Consider the following 15,624-nt stretch of genomic DNA (forward strand, 5'->3'; position numbering starts at 1 on the left):
TAAGGAAATCTTTTTAAAGAGAAGCGCCTCAAGAGGATGCTCCTGGTAAGCAGTGGAAAATATAAATAAATAGGAAAGCTTTTGCTTGGTATTTCCTAACCATTGGGAATATGTATTTTAATTTAATTCAGGTATGAGTTTCACAAAAGCACATTTTAATATGTGATCAATGGCAGTCTTTGCTATTCAGTTCCTTTCTTTCTTCCTTCCTTGGAGCCAACAGTGTCTTTTGTCAGGGGATGCACTGAATGAAATGTGTGGGTTTTGACTGTGCCCTGTGTATGAGGAAGGCTGAAAGGTGTCATTTCTTTTTAAAGTAGGAACATCTGAGATACAACTGCAATGGTGGCTTCCATTGAATTGTTATGTGCTGCTGAACTCATGAATTCACCATGCACCACCCTCTTCCCTAGCCGAGCACTGGATCAGTAACTATGGTGATATATGTATTTTAAATGCCTACCTGGATTAGATGGGACAGAGAGAGACTGAAGTTTTTGTTTGTGTAGTGATTGCACAGCAGTGCAACTTTAGTTAAAAGGGTGTGCAGAGCCCATGGGAAAAAAAAACATTTGTCCTTTATTCACAGTGAAGAGGGGACATAAACAGGACAGCAAACACTTGTGGATGTGGGTTCAAATGATAGCAATGCATTAGTCCTACAGACACACAGAAAGATGTAACAGGGAAGTAAAAAGTCTGAGGATGTGTCCTTCACCTTATTTTTCCCTCCTCTTTTCCCCACACCTCAAAAAAACTTCAGGTTTATTCTGAGGCTTAGTCAAAAGTTTGAGTAATTTCTTACTAGGGTCACCAGATAGCAACTGTGAAAAACCAGGACAGGGGGTGGGGGGGTAATAGGTGCCTATATAAGAAAAAGTCCCAAAAAACGGGACTGTCCCTTTTAAAAATGGGACATCTGGTCACCCTGTTGCTTACTCTATCAAAACTACTGTGACTGCTGCAAAGACACATTCTCTGTGTTTAGGATGGTCAGAGGTATTTGAATTAAGTAAGACCTGCCTCAGACTTTTCCTTAAAACAAACTGGTTCTGCTTTTATTTTTTTTCCGAGAAAGTTTGGTTAAATGTGTGGTCTTGTTTTCGGCTTTTGTTATGTTTTTTGAGGGAAGCTGTTTTGGGAAAGTGGAGAGACAGGACAATTTCCAAGTACTTCTGCAATTCCTGTTTTTCGCATGGTGCAGAAGTGGAAAAATCGCGACATCACAATAGCACATATCCTAATCAGGCTGGCCCTTGCATTAGTGCCAATGGAGCCGCCTCCTGGGAATCCCTGAGGCAGGGGCCGGATGCAGTTGCAGTCTTGTGCTAGCCTAAGTGCAAAATCAAGACACACCTAAGACTGTGATATTTCCAGCCCAGACAAAATCTGGAAGTACTGGAAATCCTTAAAGAATGAGAGTCTGATCTTACACCATTTGAACGCCAAGGAGGTTTGCAGAAACATCTAGATACTTTGAAGTCTAGCCGAATGGAACTTCCAAACTTTGTAAGATTAATTCATACAGGGTCTGGTCCCATTAAATGTGGAGTGCCCTCAACACCTAGTGAAATCAGTGGGATTGGAGGACACTCAGCATCTTGCAGGGTGTGCTCAGCACTTTGCAGGACAGGGCTCAGAATGCCTCTGTGCAGTTGAATCTGTGCACTCCTGCAACGTGGTTCCATCTGAAGTACTTACACTTCTACAAACACAATAGGAAGAATGATGATTTAATGTGTTCTGCTAAAGCAACATTGTCTCAATTTTTTTACTACTGTATTAGAAACTGTACTTATCATATTTTCATATGGTTTAAATTGTTCTGTATTTCTGTCTCGTGTACATCCGGTGTTAAAGTAAAAATAGGTTGTAATGGACATCAGAATACACAGCTTGCTTATGATACCAGCTCAATGTGGTAAACATGAGAAATGATAAAAGCTGTATAAGTACCATAGCTCCTGAAACCTGGATTTGACTTAGCTCAGAGAATGTGGCCTAGACATACAAGGATAGATTCTTTTCTTGGCTCAGGTTTCATCTGTCCTGTCTGCACTAGTATTAAAGGGTGAGGAGGCAGGAGTGATCCTTTCAAGACTCTAACTGCGTGAATAAACATAAATTAATGATGATCTCAAAACTCAGTGTGGGTTAAATTAATGGCTCACAAACTTTTCCAGTAAAGCTGGAGTCAGTTTTGTACAAACCAGAGCCAATTTGTGCATTCATGTCAAAGCTGTGTAAAACCATGAGCTGAAACTCAAGGAAAGACATGGTCAAAGCCCTGCAAAATTGAAAGTTAAGTTATTTGATAGCTGTAAGAAACATACTCTGTGGATCCCATTAAAATCTTGACATTTACTTCCTCATGTTATTTACTTCATCTAGTGTTCTTGGAGCATTCTATAATTAGAATGATTACCACAAATACCCTGGTGAATTTAAAAACTGAGTGCCGGCAACCATGGTGATGCACATATGCAAAAATTCCTCTTTATGGACAAGTCAAGACCGTGGGGACCCTTTTCCAATGGCTATTTAGGATGCACAGTAAGATAACAAAACTGGTGTAGTAAAACTCCATTGTTGTTGGTATGTGGGCAGGAGGGGAAGGAGAGGAGGAATGGTTGCTGATTTAGAAGTTCTCAGGTCATTGAGAATTATGTATAATATGTCACTATACAAACAGCAAGTACAAAATGGAAAAAATCTCCCCACTATTACATTACTAAAATTCAGGTAATTATTACTGCCACAAACCCAGAAATTTTCCTTTCTATGTGATTATTTTGCAACAATAATTTACATTTTACCTGCAGGCCATTGGCAGTAATCACATAGAACAAAAGGTATGGACACAACTGTTGTATCCCGTGTACGAATAAACATGTTTGCAAAGCTCACCAGTGGAGACAGATGGCTTCCCCTCAAGGCATCTGCAGTGCTCTCAAGCAAAGGGCTTCTCCATGGTGCAGTTAGTAATACTGTTTGTTTAATCTTTGCCTCCCTGCATTTAGTATATTTAGTAACATTGTGCTTGCATTTAAAAACAAAACACTAATGCGATAATGAACACACTTAAATGTAATTCTGTTTGCGTCTGGGAAGCATCTGTAATATCTGTTACTTATTGTTTTGTGTTGTGTAGTAAGTGGAATTAGCCAATTAGATCTTCTCTTTAAGAAATCTGCAGCACCGTGAGGAGGAAAAGATTATCAGTTTAGGCCTATGCAAATAGGTGCTCTTTTGACTGTCAGCGGCTAGCGATGTGGACTGTTGGTGACCAAACCATGACAGCAGAAACCTTTCTAATGATAGTCTTACCAGCTGCTGTATGTCAGCTCCAGCTCCAGCCATACCCAGGATGCTCCACTCCAAGTCAGTCTTCCTATGTTGACTTCATTCTTGTTCTTAAATATTCAGTAGTGATGCTTCAAAATAGGCGTATTAGCCTTTGCCTGCCCTATTTTGAATTACATACAGTTTTATTTATTTGTTTACCTGACGCTGTAAATACACAACATAGAACTGAACAGAGTTTATCTCCGGTTCCATGTTATAAAGGTTGGATTCTTACTCCAGTGAAAGATTTTTGGGTGTCTAAACAATTGATTTTTTTTGCACTGTCAGCAATTGAGAGGAATACACTGTGCTGTTTTTTAAAAAATGGTATATATTTTTAGTAATTTATAACCAGGCATCATATGTTTCCGTTAGTATCTATTGTGATGGGAATTATTGACCTAGAAATGCCACTTCTTACAAAGTACCATAAAAATACATATGATATTCCCCATTGGATTGTAGGATAAAACATCCCTTTGATTGGATGTCAATAATAATTGTTACATATGCACTATATACACTGTTACTTTTAAAATATTAATTTTACAAACTTTTAAACTGTTTAAAATGGACAATATGAATGGTAACGTTGTAAATAAACAACTCTACTCTCTGTAGGCCTCCAGGCAAGTCAAACTTACAACAGCATTTTTAAAAGGTGATATTAATGCTGTCTTATTTCCATTTTGTAAAATGTTAGAGGCCATTTAACTTGAAATAGCTGAATAGTACCTGATATAACTGTGCATGATTGTTTGCTTTGATATTATGAAAGAAGCAAGGCAAATGTTATATATGACTGAACAGTAGGTTCTCACAGGTCATGATCTTGTTCTTCTGATCTCTTCACTGTTCTTGCTTGATGTTACCTCTCATCAGCAAATAATTAGCTACAGATGAGGGAGTAGCCAGCTTCTTCATGGTCCTGTCGATATGCCCCTCAAAAACTTACCTGTGCATAGTATCCAGCTCTGTGTGTTGTGATTTGGACCTGTAGTGAAGGCTGGTAATCTCTTGGAGTGGGTTTTGTGTAGGTCAGGTCTCTACTTCTTGTGGTGTTTTCCTTTGTCTCACTCTAAAGTTTTGTGCAGACCACTGAAACATATAGCGGGTGCTATGTACCTTAACTTGGGTTATCTGGTTTCGACATGTTTCCAGAGAGCCCTAGATGAGGGTACTAGTATTCTATTCTTTATTCCCTGAAAGGAAATCATTATCCACCAGTTTATAAACCCTGAATAGAATAAAATGAAATACAGCAGGATTCTGTCACAGTAGTGAAGTGTGCTAAATGAAACCCTAACGCAGACAGAAATTTACTTTATAAAAAGATGCAGGAGGAAATAAAATATCACATGAAATGTGACCTAGCACCTGAAGACTCATACGATCTGCCAGATGTTTTGGAAATAATTAAATCTATATTAAGATCATCGCCCTCTAGGGCTAGAGCTGGAGACTACAGTACTCCCTTAGTTAAAAGGAAGGACAGAGTTCCCAGAAGTATTATGCCTGAGACAGGATCTCCAGGGGAGCATGGCTGTTTGTTACATCCGTTGAAAAAAAATGCAGCATATTACTCCACATGACAGGCCAGCACCACTGGCTGGTGCAGAGAAGGGATGGGTCTTCGCTCCCTGCCCCATCCCCTATTGTGAGTAGTATTGGAGATCCAGGTCCTTGAACTTTAAGCAATATCAAAATACATGGAATTACAGCCAGTTTTTAGCAGGAGGCATTTAACCAAGAGAAGAGGAGGTGAATGTCTGGCTGCGAAGATGGTGTCGCCAGGAGGGCTTTGGCTTCCTCGACCACGGGATGCTATTTGAGGAAGGACTGCTAGGAACAGATGGCATTCACCTTTTGAAGCGGGGAAAGGCCTTATTTGCGCACAGACTGGCTAACCTAGTAAGGAGGGCTTTAAACTAGGTTCGACGGGGACAGGTGAGCAAAGCCCACAGGTAAGTGGGGAACAAGACCTGGGAGATGGGTTGGTAACAGGAGGGAGCACGGGCTATAATGGCAGAGAGGAAGGAGGGTCAGGGCAAAGCTGGGAGGCAAGATCAAACCAGTATCTTAGATGCCTTTATACAAATGCAAGAAGTATGGGTAATAAGCAGGAAGAACTGGAAGTGGTAATAAATAAATACAACTATGACATTGTTGGCATTACTGAAACTTGGTGGGATAATACACACGACTGGAATGTTGGTGTGGATGGGTATAGTTTGCTCAGGAAGGATAGACGGGGGAAAAGGGAGGAGGTGTTGCCTTATATATTAAAAAATGTACACACTTGGACTGAGGTGGAGATGGACATAGGAGACGGAAGGGTGGAGAGTCTCTGGGTTAGGCTAAAAGGGGTAAAAAACACGGGTGATGTCGTGCTGGGAGTCTACTACAGGCCACCTAATCAGGTGGAAGAGGTGGATGAGGCTTTTTTCAAACAACTAACAAAATCATCCAAAGCCCAAGATTTGGTGGTGATGGGGGACTTCAACTATCCAGATATATGTTGGGAAAATAACACCGCGGGGCACAGACTATCCAATAAGTTCCTGGACTGCATTGCAGACAACTTTTTATTTCAGAAAGTTGAAAAAGCTACTAGGGGGGAAGCTGTTCTAGACTTGATTTTAACCAATAGGGAGGAACTTGTTGAGAATTTGAAAGTAGAAGGAAGCTTGGGTGAAAGTGATCATGAAATCATAGAATTTGCAATTCTAAGGAAAGGTAGAAGGGAGTACAGCAGAATAGAGACAATGGATTTCAGGAAGGCGGATTTTGGTAAGCTCAGAGAGCTGATAGGCAAGGTCCCATGGGAATTAAGACTGAGGGCTTGTCTACATCAGAAAGTTGCAGCGCTGGTGAGGGAGTTACAGCGCTGCAACTTTGAAGGTGTACACATCTGCAGGGCACCACCAGCGCTGCAACTCCCTGTTTGCAGCGCTGGCCGTACTCCCGTTTTGTCTCGGGTGTAGAGGATCCAGCGCTGGTGATCCAATGTAGACGCTTACCAGCGCTTTTCTTGACCTCCGTGGAAGGAGGAAGCCTCTGGTAATCAAGCTGGTCTCCTTTCCCGTTTTGCTCTCTTGTTCCCGGAACCCCGAGCAAGCAGGTCTCCTTCCCTGCGGTTTGCAGGGTGGTTCGGGGAACGCGATAGCAAACCGCGGCGAAGCTGATCTCCTTTCCTGGTTTGCTCTCTCGTTCCCGGAACCCCGAGCAAGCAGGTCTCCTTCCCTGCGGTTTGCTGGGTGGCTCCGGGAACGCGAGAGCAAACCGCGGCGAAGCTGGTCTCCTTTCCCGGTTTGCTCTCTAGTTCCCGGAATCCCGAGCAAGCAGGTCTCCTTCCCTGCGGTTTGCAGGGTGGCTCCGGGAACGCGAGAGCAAACCGCGGCGAAGCTGGTCTCCTTTCCCGGTTTGCTCTCTCGTTCCCGGAACCCCGAGCAAGCAGGTCTCCTTCCCTGCGGTTTGCAGGGTGGCTCCGGGAACTTGAGAGCAAACCGCGGCGAAGCTGGTCTCCTTTCCCGGTTTGCTCTCTCGTTCCCGGAACCCCGAGCAAGCAGGTCTCCTTCCCTGCGGTTTGCAGGGTGGTTCGGGGAACGCGAGAGCAAACCGCGGCGAAGCTGGTCTCCTTTCCCGGTTTGCTCTCTCGTTCCCGGAACCCCGAGCAAGCAGGTCTCCTTCCCTGCGGTTTGCTGGGTGGCTCCGGGAACGCGAGAGCAAACCGCGGCGAAGCTGGTCTCCTTTCCCGGTTTGCTCTCGCGTTCCCGGAACCCCGAGCAAGCAGGTCTCCTTCCCTGCGGTTTGCAGGGTGGCTCCGGGAACGCGAGAGCAAACCGCGGCGAAGCTGGTCTCCTTTCCCGGTTTGCTCTCTCGTTCCCGGAACCCCGAGCAAGCAGGTCTCCTTCCCTGCGGTTTGCAGGGTGGTTCGGGGAACGCGAGAGCAAACCGCGGCGAAGCTGGTCTCCTTTCCCGGTTTGCTCTCTCGTTCCCGGAACCCCGAGCAAGCAGGTCTCCTTCCCTGCGGTTTGCTGGGTGGCTCCGGGAACGCGAGAGCAAACCGCGGCGAAGCTGGTCTCCTTTCCCGGTTTGCTCTCGCGTTCCCGGAACCCCCCTTGAAGCCGCCCAACAGCGCTGCAGTGTGGCCACATCTAACACCACTTGCAGCGCTGGTTGCTGTAAGTGTGGCCACTCTGCAGCGCTGGCCCTATACAGCTGTACTAATACAGCTGTAACAACCAGCGCTGCAAAATTTTAGATGTAGACATGGCCTGAGGGGAAAAACAACTGAGGAAAATTGGCAGTTTTCAAAGGGACGCTATTAAGGGCCCAAAAGCAAGTTAATCCGATGGTTAGGAAAGATAGAAAATGTGGCAAAAGACCACCTTGGCTTACCCTTGAGATCTTGCGTGACCTACAAAATAAAAAGGCGTCATATAAAAAATGGAAACTAGGTCAGATCACGAAGGATGAATATAGGAAAATAACAGAGGAATGCAGAGGCAAGATTAGAAAAGCAAAGGCACAAAATGAACTCAAACTAGCTATGGGAATAAAGGGAAACAAGAAGACTTTTTATCAATACATTAGAAGCAAGAGGAAGACTAAGGACAGGGTAGGCCCACTGCTCAATGAGGAGGGGGTAACAGTAACGGGAGACTTGGAAATGGCAGAGATGCTTAATGACTTCTTTGTTTCGGTCTTCACTGAGAAGTCTGAAGGAATGTCTAGTATAGTGAATGCTTACGGGAAGAGGGTAGGTTTAGAAGAGAAAATAAAGAAAGAGCAAGTAAAAAATCACTTAGAAAAGTTAGATGCCTGCAAGTCACCAGGGCCTGATGAAATGCATCCTAGAATACTCAAGGAGTTAATGGAAGAGGTATCTGAGCCTCTAGCTATTATCTTTGGGAAATCATGGGAGACGGGGGAGATTCCAGAAGACTGGAAGGGGGCAAATATAGTGCCCATCTATAAAAAGGGAAATAAAAACAACCCAGGAAACTACAGACCAGTTAGTTTAACTTCTGTGCCAGGGAAGATAATGGAGCAGGTAATCAAAGAAATCATCTGCAAACACTTGGAAGGTGGTAAGGTGATAGGGAATAGCCAGCATGGATTTGTAAAGAACAAATCGTGTCAAACTAATCTGATAGCATTCTTTGATAGGATAACGAGCCTTGTGGATAAGGGAGAAGCGGTGGATGTGATATACCTAGACTTTAGTAAGGCATTTGATACAGTCTCACATGATATTCTTATAGATAAACTAGGAAAGTACAATTTAGATGGGGCTACTATAAGGTGGGTGCATAACTGGCTGGATAACCGTACTCAGAGAGTAGTTGTTAATGGCTCCCAATCCTGCCGGAAAGTTATAACAAGTGGGGTTCCGCAGGGGTCTGTTTTGGGACCGGTTCTGTTCAATATCTTCATCAACGATTTAGATGTTGGCATAGAAAGTACGCTTATTAAGTTTGCAGACGATACCAAACTGGGAGGGATTGCAACTGCTTTGGAGGACAGGGTCAAAATTCAAAATGATCTGGACAAGTTGGAGAAATGGTCTGAGGTAAACAGGATGAAGTTCAGTAAAGATAAATGCAAAGTGCTCCACTTAGGAAGGAACAATCAGTTTCACACATACAGAATGGGAAGAGACTGTCTAGGAAGGAGTATGGCAGAAAGAGATCTAGGGGTCATAGTGGACCACAAGCTTAATATGAGTCAACAGTGTGATACTGTTGCAAAAAAAGCAAACGTGATTCTGGGATGCATTAACAGGTATGTTGTAAACAAGACACGAGAAGTCATTCTTCCACTTTACTCTGCGCTGGTTAGTCCGCAACTGGAGTATTGTGTCCAGTTCTGGGCACCGCATTTCAAGAAAGATGTGGAGAAATTGGAGAGGGTCCAGAGAAGAGCAACAAGAATGATTAAAGGTCTTGAGAACATGACCTATGAAGGAAGGCTGAAGGAATTGGGTTTGTTTAGTTTGGAAAAGAGAAGACTGAGAGGGGACATGATAGCAGTTTTCAGGTATCTAAAAGGGTGTCATCAGGAGGAGGGAGAAAACTTGTTCACCTTAGCCTCCAATGATAGAACAAGAAGCAATGGGCTTAAACTGCAGCAAGGGAGATTTAGGTTGGACATTAGGAAAAAGTTCCTAACTGTCAGGGTAGTTAAACACTGGAATAGATTGCCTAGGGAAGTTGTGGAATCTCCATCGCTGGAGATATTTAAGAGTAGGTTAGATAAATGTCTATCAGGGATGGTCTAGGCAGTATTTGGTCCTGCCATGAGGGCAGGGAACTGGACTCGATGACCTCTCGAGGTCCCTTGCAGTCCTAGAGTCTATGAGTCTATGAGAACTTCAAACTATAGACACACGCAAAAAAAGGCTTCCATCCACCCTGAGATCCAGCTTTGTGTTTCTTTTTTATCTGGGGCCACATTGTCAGGAACTCGATACAACACACAGAAACACTTAAGGGCTGAATAACAGATGGCCAATATACAAACAATTACATGCAGGGGCACAGGGTTGAGAGGCTTCTTTTGTCCCCATCCATTTCCCCCTTCTACATCCATACAAAACCAGGTACCATTTTCTGTTACACATTTTCCCTTTGCCATTGAAATTAACTTTTCTGTGTATGCATCTGTATATGTGAATGGGAGCCAGGGGGATGGAATAGGGAAGGAAATCCTTTCTCCTGAAACAAAGCTCCAAAGAGTTTCTCCTTGACTTAAACCTTTCCTTGATTGGAAGATCTGTTTCCCTTTGCTCATGATCAGCATTACCAAGAAATACCACCTCCTCCTGTTTTTGTAGACGTGCAGCTGGTCATCTCTTGGATGATATGGGAGTGACTGTGGTCAATATGAGAGCAATCTGGAGAGCAAATATTCAGCCTAATGTGCAAGTGCATAGTTAGGAGAGCACATGTAATACAGTATTAGTCCTATAGGACAGCTAATACTATTTGCATGTCAGCCGTTGCATGAACTGTCTTGAATAAAACTGCTGAGAACTAGCATTTGGAAAGGTGAGGCGGTGCTGTAAACCGAAACTGCAAGCCAAGGGATGGAAAACAGGCATAGCTGTCTCAAACCTTAGGGTTTTTGTAACAAGTTACATGCAACACTCCATTACAGTGAGCCCAGGACTAACTTTGGAACCTGCTGCTTACTGATCTCAGCAGCTCTGCTTAGCTGCAGCAGTTCTACCTGGCAGTTTAAATGAGCTTCTGTGCTGCAGTTGCTTCAGCAAAGAAGATCCAAGTCTCCATCGCAGTGCGTTGATTCTGCTGCAGATGGTGCAGTGCAGACATGTTTGAAATTTACTGCTGAAAGAAAGACCTGCCTTTAACCTGCCAGCTTATCTCCATCCTGTTGCTGGGAAAATAAGATGTCACACTGTCATAGTGAAAGAGTCAAAATGTCAGCTGGTAGCATATAAGACTTAGGAATATGCTGCCAATTAGCTGAGAGCAGTGACTGATATTCCCCCTACCTAATGGTGCTTTGAATTTGAGGCTTATCCTTTTTGCAGTGAGAGTCTGGAAGTATCTTTGCCCATCTTACAGTGATAGCACCTAGTTGCCCTTCAAGCAAAAGAACAGAGACTCTACAGGCAACTGGGATAGCAAAGGGACAACATTTGATAGGCAGGGCATATATGAGGATAGTTTCTAGAGATCAGCCTTCTCCTGGGTTTCCCCTTTAAATTGAGGGTTTTCAGATCCTTCTGCAGGTCTACAGTGTTAACCCACCAGTGTACGGGGAAACTTGCCATTCCCCATCTCCTTGACATTAGACCAGTTGCACGTTGCAAGCAGTGCTCTCCATTCTCTTCAAAGCCAACAGATGGAGATTGGGCATGAGAGAGGGAAAAGGGAAATACCAATACCACTTTCACAAAAGGGGAATAGGGAAGAAGGCATGGAAGTCATCCAGAAGTTCAGAGTGGCTCTGCTCCCATCTGCCTTTTCACCTCTCATGAATAATGCATCAACTCCTCTCTGCTTCCTTCCCCACCCCCCATCTCCTTCTCCCTATTCCTGCAACATAGGCTTCCGGGAAGGAGAGTCAAAAGGCCCCAGTGATGTTGCCATCCAGGCCACAGGTCTGGGAAGAAAGAGGAGAAGAGTGGGTCGTGAAGAAGACTCTCCAGAGCTGCAGGAGCACCAGCTGGGAGGGGCTCCACCAAATTAATTGAGATGGGGCTGGCAGGATGCAGAAGGAATGAATTGGTACTGGTGTACTTGTGAGAGGCTGGAAGCCCTAGCACTGTTAGGGAGCAATTAATATAAATGTGCAAAATTTATACAAGTTTAAAATCTGTTGTTTGTTTTATTGTCCCAGGTCTGAGCCTGGCTGCTGTGCTCTCTGCATCCTCTCTCCTTCTCTGTCCCCCCAAAAGCCATTTCAGGCACAGCTTGATACCTGATATTTAAAAGGATTCTATTATGTGAGAAACACTAAATAAGCAGAGCTGTTTTTCACAGATGGAATGTGCCTCACTGAGTGTAAACTATAGTGAAACTAAAGACATGCACCTTTATCAGGGGGTCCCTTCTCTCCTTCATATGCACGTGTGACTCCTATTGCCATAAAAGGGAACTTACATCCATCATGTGAAAGTCTTGCAAAAATGACTTCTTCAGAGATGAATCTACTTGGGTAGCCAGCCATTGAATTTCCCTGATATACAAAATGTGATACTGTAGTGAACAAGACCACAAGCTAGCACTGTGGTTTACCTAGCTATTCATGGCTTATATTTGTTTGCTATTATCTATGGAAAAATTATTCTCTAGGGTCTGCCAGTTTGTTTAAGACCAGCATATGTCTTCTGAATTCTGAAGAGTATGTGAGCACGCTTTCCCTCCTTCCCTGTTTCAAACAGGAATGTAGATTTCATCTTCACACATTATAATTATAAGGAACTTGGAAGTACCTACATGTCTTTGCTAGTCACACAGTACAATTTATATCTTTCATCCTTTTTGTTTTTTTAAAGTAAAAAATGTTGGTGTCATTACTGTTGTTCTTTTGAGTCTAGCCAAGTGAAATCCTGTCAAGTAAAACCTTACAAACAGAATTCTGAACTGGATGAATCTGTTAAGCTTTCCCAGGGGAATATATTCCACTCTTTTAACAACAGCCTCTCGGATGCTGGGAGAGTAAAGTTCTATTAATTGAAAAGATTGCTAACATGGATGAATGAAAGAAAGAAACGGGTTGGGGGAGATTTTAAATGTGCTTGCCACTTTCCAATTACCTTTACCTTAGAGCTGGACTCCAGAAGGAAAAGAGAATCGGGGTAGCTGGGATGGTGGGCGGAGGGAAGCTCCTATTTACAGCTTCAAACTACCCATTTTGATTACAGTTCAGCAGCAAGCAGAGCCATCAGGTCAGTGGGGCTATATTTGTTATGGATGTCATTAGCATGGCAGAACACATCTGAATATTGCCATTTGTACTCTGTGCTGCAGCTTTAGAAACCACATGTAAACAGAACGTAGAATGACCAGTTCTGCTGCTCTAACCAAACAGATTAGAAAAATACATCTCCTATAAGTGATGCAGACAGAGATGAATTTTCACAGGGTTTTCCTTTTAAAATCAGTTTAATTTAAAAAAACTTTATCTAAAACAATGATTTGGAGTGCATGGAAACTGGGAATAGGTACAGTACGATGAATTCAGAACTAATTTTCTTAATACGATCATTTGCTTATTTATTTCAAAAGTGCAGAATCAAATCTTTTCTGGTTCCATTCTAGCCATTGGGAATTTTGTCACTGTTTCTCAGGGCCTGGACCTATGTCCATTTAACACAATTTAGTTGCTTTGTGTCAGAGGCTTGATTTCAAGGCCGGTTCAGCTGTAATTTTGAAAAACATAAATGCCCCTTGAAGTAACAAACAGATTGTTTAGCGGCAAATTGGACTTGCTTGGCTGATTCTTACTTAAGCTGGAGAACTGTTTGAAAGTGGGATCTAGTGAGATTTCTAGAATACAAAACTGAGTTGTTGATTAATGCACTAACTTGACACTTGGAGCATGTTCAAATCCTGCTAAAGGCCACATGTGACTATGTTGTGAAATCATTCATTTTCACATTACAAAACCATAATGCAAATCAGCATAAGACAGTCTCTCTTTAAGACTGGCCCAGGAGTGGAAATGTAAAAGGTTTGCACATTTACAGAGAGATGTTTGAGAATCTTGCTGAGCCCTTGTATGTATTCTAGCTGATGCTCTCAATCCATCGCTGTGCTTGGAGTGGGGAGGAAGCAAGAACACTTTGATTGTGAGGCTATGCAAACTCTTTACAATCATCGAATTGTTGTGCAGTCCTCAATATGAACAGTTGTTGTGCTGTTCATATTGACTTTTTCTTTCATTCACAGCACTGAATAGTTGTTTTAGGTCTGTTGTAATAATTGAGCAGAAGACTGGCTCTTCCCTGAAGCATCAGATAGTGTTCACTTCTCTCGATAGGATGCCAAACTGCATGGTCTAACTTTCTATGCTGATTGATGAATCCCTGGATTTTTTTCCAATATGCTGCAACAAAATATCATATTATGAAATACTTATTTTATTCCCTAAGGAGGCAGTTGTGCTCCAGTTCTAATGGCACAGGACTGGGAGTCAGAAATGATTTCTCACCGCTGCTACTGACTGTGGTGACCCTGAGCAAATAATTTAACTGTTGTCCCTCATTTCCCTTATCTGTAAAATAGGAATAAAAGAAATTTCCCGGATCTGTAAAGCACTTTGAGATCTCTGAATGAAAAGTGTGATGGGTTCCCCGGGGTGCCACCTGGAACTGGGGTACCACTTAGCTCTTGACCCATCAGCCTGGGCTCCCTCTCACACTGTACTGCTGTGACAAGTTGCAAAGCCCTCCAGCCTGCATTTTCACCAACCTTCATACAAGTAGAGCCACAACCAGCTGCAGTTACATGCAGGCTCTCTGACCAGCCCCTGCACAGGAAGCCTATAGCCCAGGCAACTCCCCATGCATGCACCCCCTCTGGAGTATAAATCCAAAATTATACCATCTGGTCCTGCAAAGAGAACAGTACAGTGTAAGCTCATTAAGTTCACTTCCTCCCTCAATGTGAAGAGGTATATGCACCAGCCTTTGACCCTGAGTTATGATTCCCACACACTTCATTCCAACTCAATGGTTTAGATAAAACAAAAGTGAGTTTATTAACAACAAAAGATGGATTTTAAGTGATAGCAAACAGATCAAAGCATTACCTAGCAAATAAACAAAAAATGCAAACTAAACAATATATTAAATTGATTGGATATGAATTAGTAGAGTCTCACCCCAAGAGATGATACAAGCAGGCTGCAGATTCTTAGGAGCAAGCTGCACTTGCTTTGCAGCTTGGAATTTCCAGATGTTTCATTTACTGGCCAAAAATCCCTTTAGCCTGGGTCCAGCACTTCCCCCAGTTCAATCTTTGTTCCTCAGGGGTTTCCAGGAGTCATCTTATGTGGGAAGTGAAGAACCCCAGATGATGTCACTCCATGCTTTATATAGCTTTTGCAGGAACCCTTTGTTCCAAAGCTTGGTTTCCCAGACCAGTCTGTGGAAAAATACTGACATCCCAAGATGGAGTCTAGAGACATGTGGTCTGATCATATGTCCTTGTAGAGTCATAGCAGCCATTACTTAAAGGCTGTCTGTAGTATTCTCAGCAAGGTTCACCAGGTGGGAGATAAGCTTCTCCTAAGGCCTATTGTTCTTTCTAATAGCTCATTGCCCTGAATAGGCCCTTCCCAATCAGCTATCTAGACTGAAAGCATAATTGTCTAGTGGGCATTACCTAGGAATAACTACATTTGAAATACAGATGCATAGTTAATATTCATAACTTCAGATACAAAAGTGATGCATGAATACAAATAGGATAATTATATTCAGCAAATCTTAACCTTTTCAATGACATCTCACATGACCCATCTTGAATAAAAGACATTATATTTATGTCATCATCATATCGTCATAATACCACTATGAAGAATATGGGGTGCAGTGTCACACTATGTAAGTCCTAAATAGTAATACTGCTAAAAGAAATCTCTCTCTCTATCTCATCTAAAATAATTTTTTGGATCATAAAGGATTTCTGTCATATACCCAGATTATCACTCAATTCCAATTAGTACTGTAAAATATGTAAATTAGGATTACTGAATTTCCAGAACCAAAAATTGCAGAAAGCTTGATTCTATGTTCAAAAT

Source organism: Gopherus evgoodei, chromosome 7 (assembly GCF_007399415.2).
Source record: "Gopherus evgoodei ecotype Sinaloan lineage chromosome 7, rGopEvg1_v1.p, whole genome shotgun sequence".
Taxonomy (NCBI): Eukaryota; Metazoa; Chordata; order Testudines; family Testudinidae; genus Gopherus; species Gopherus evgoodei.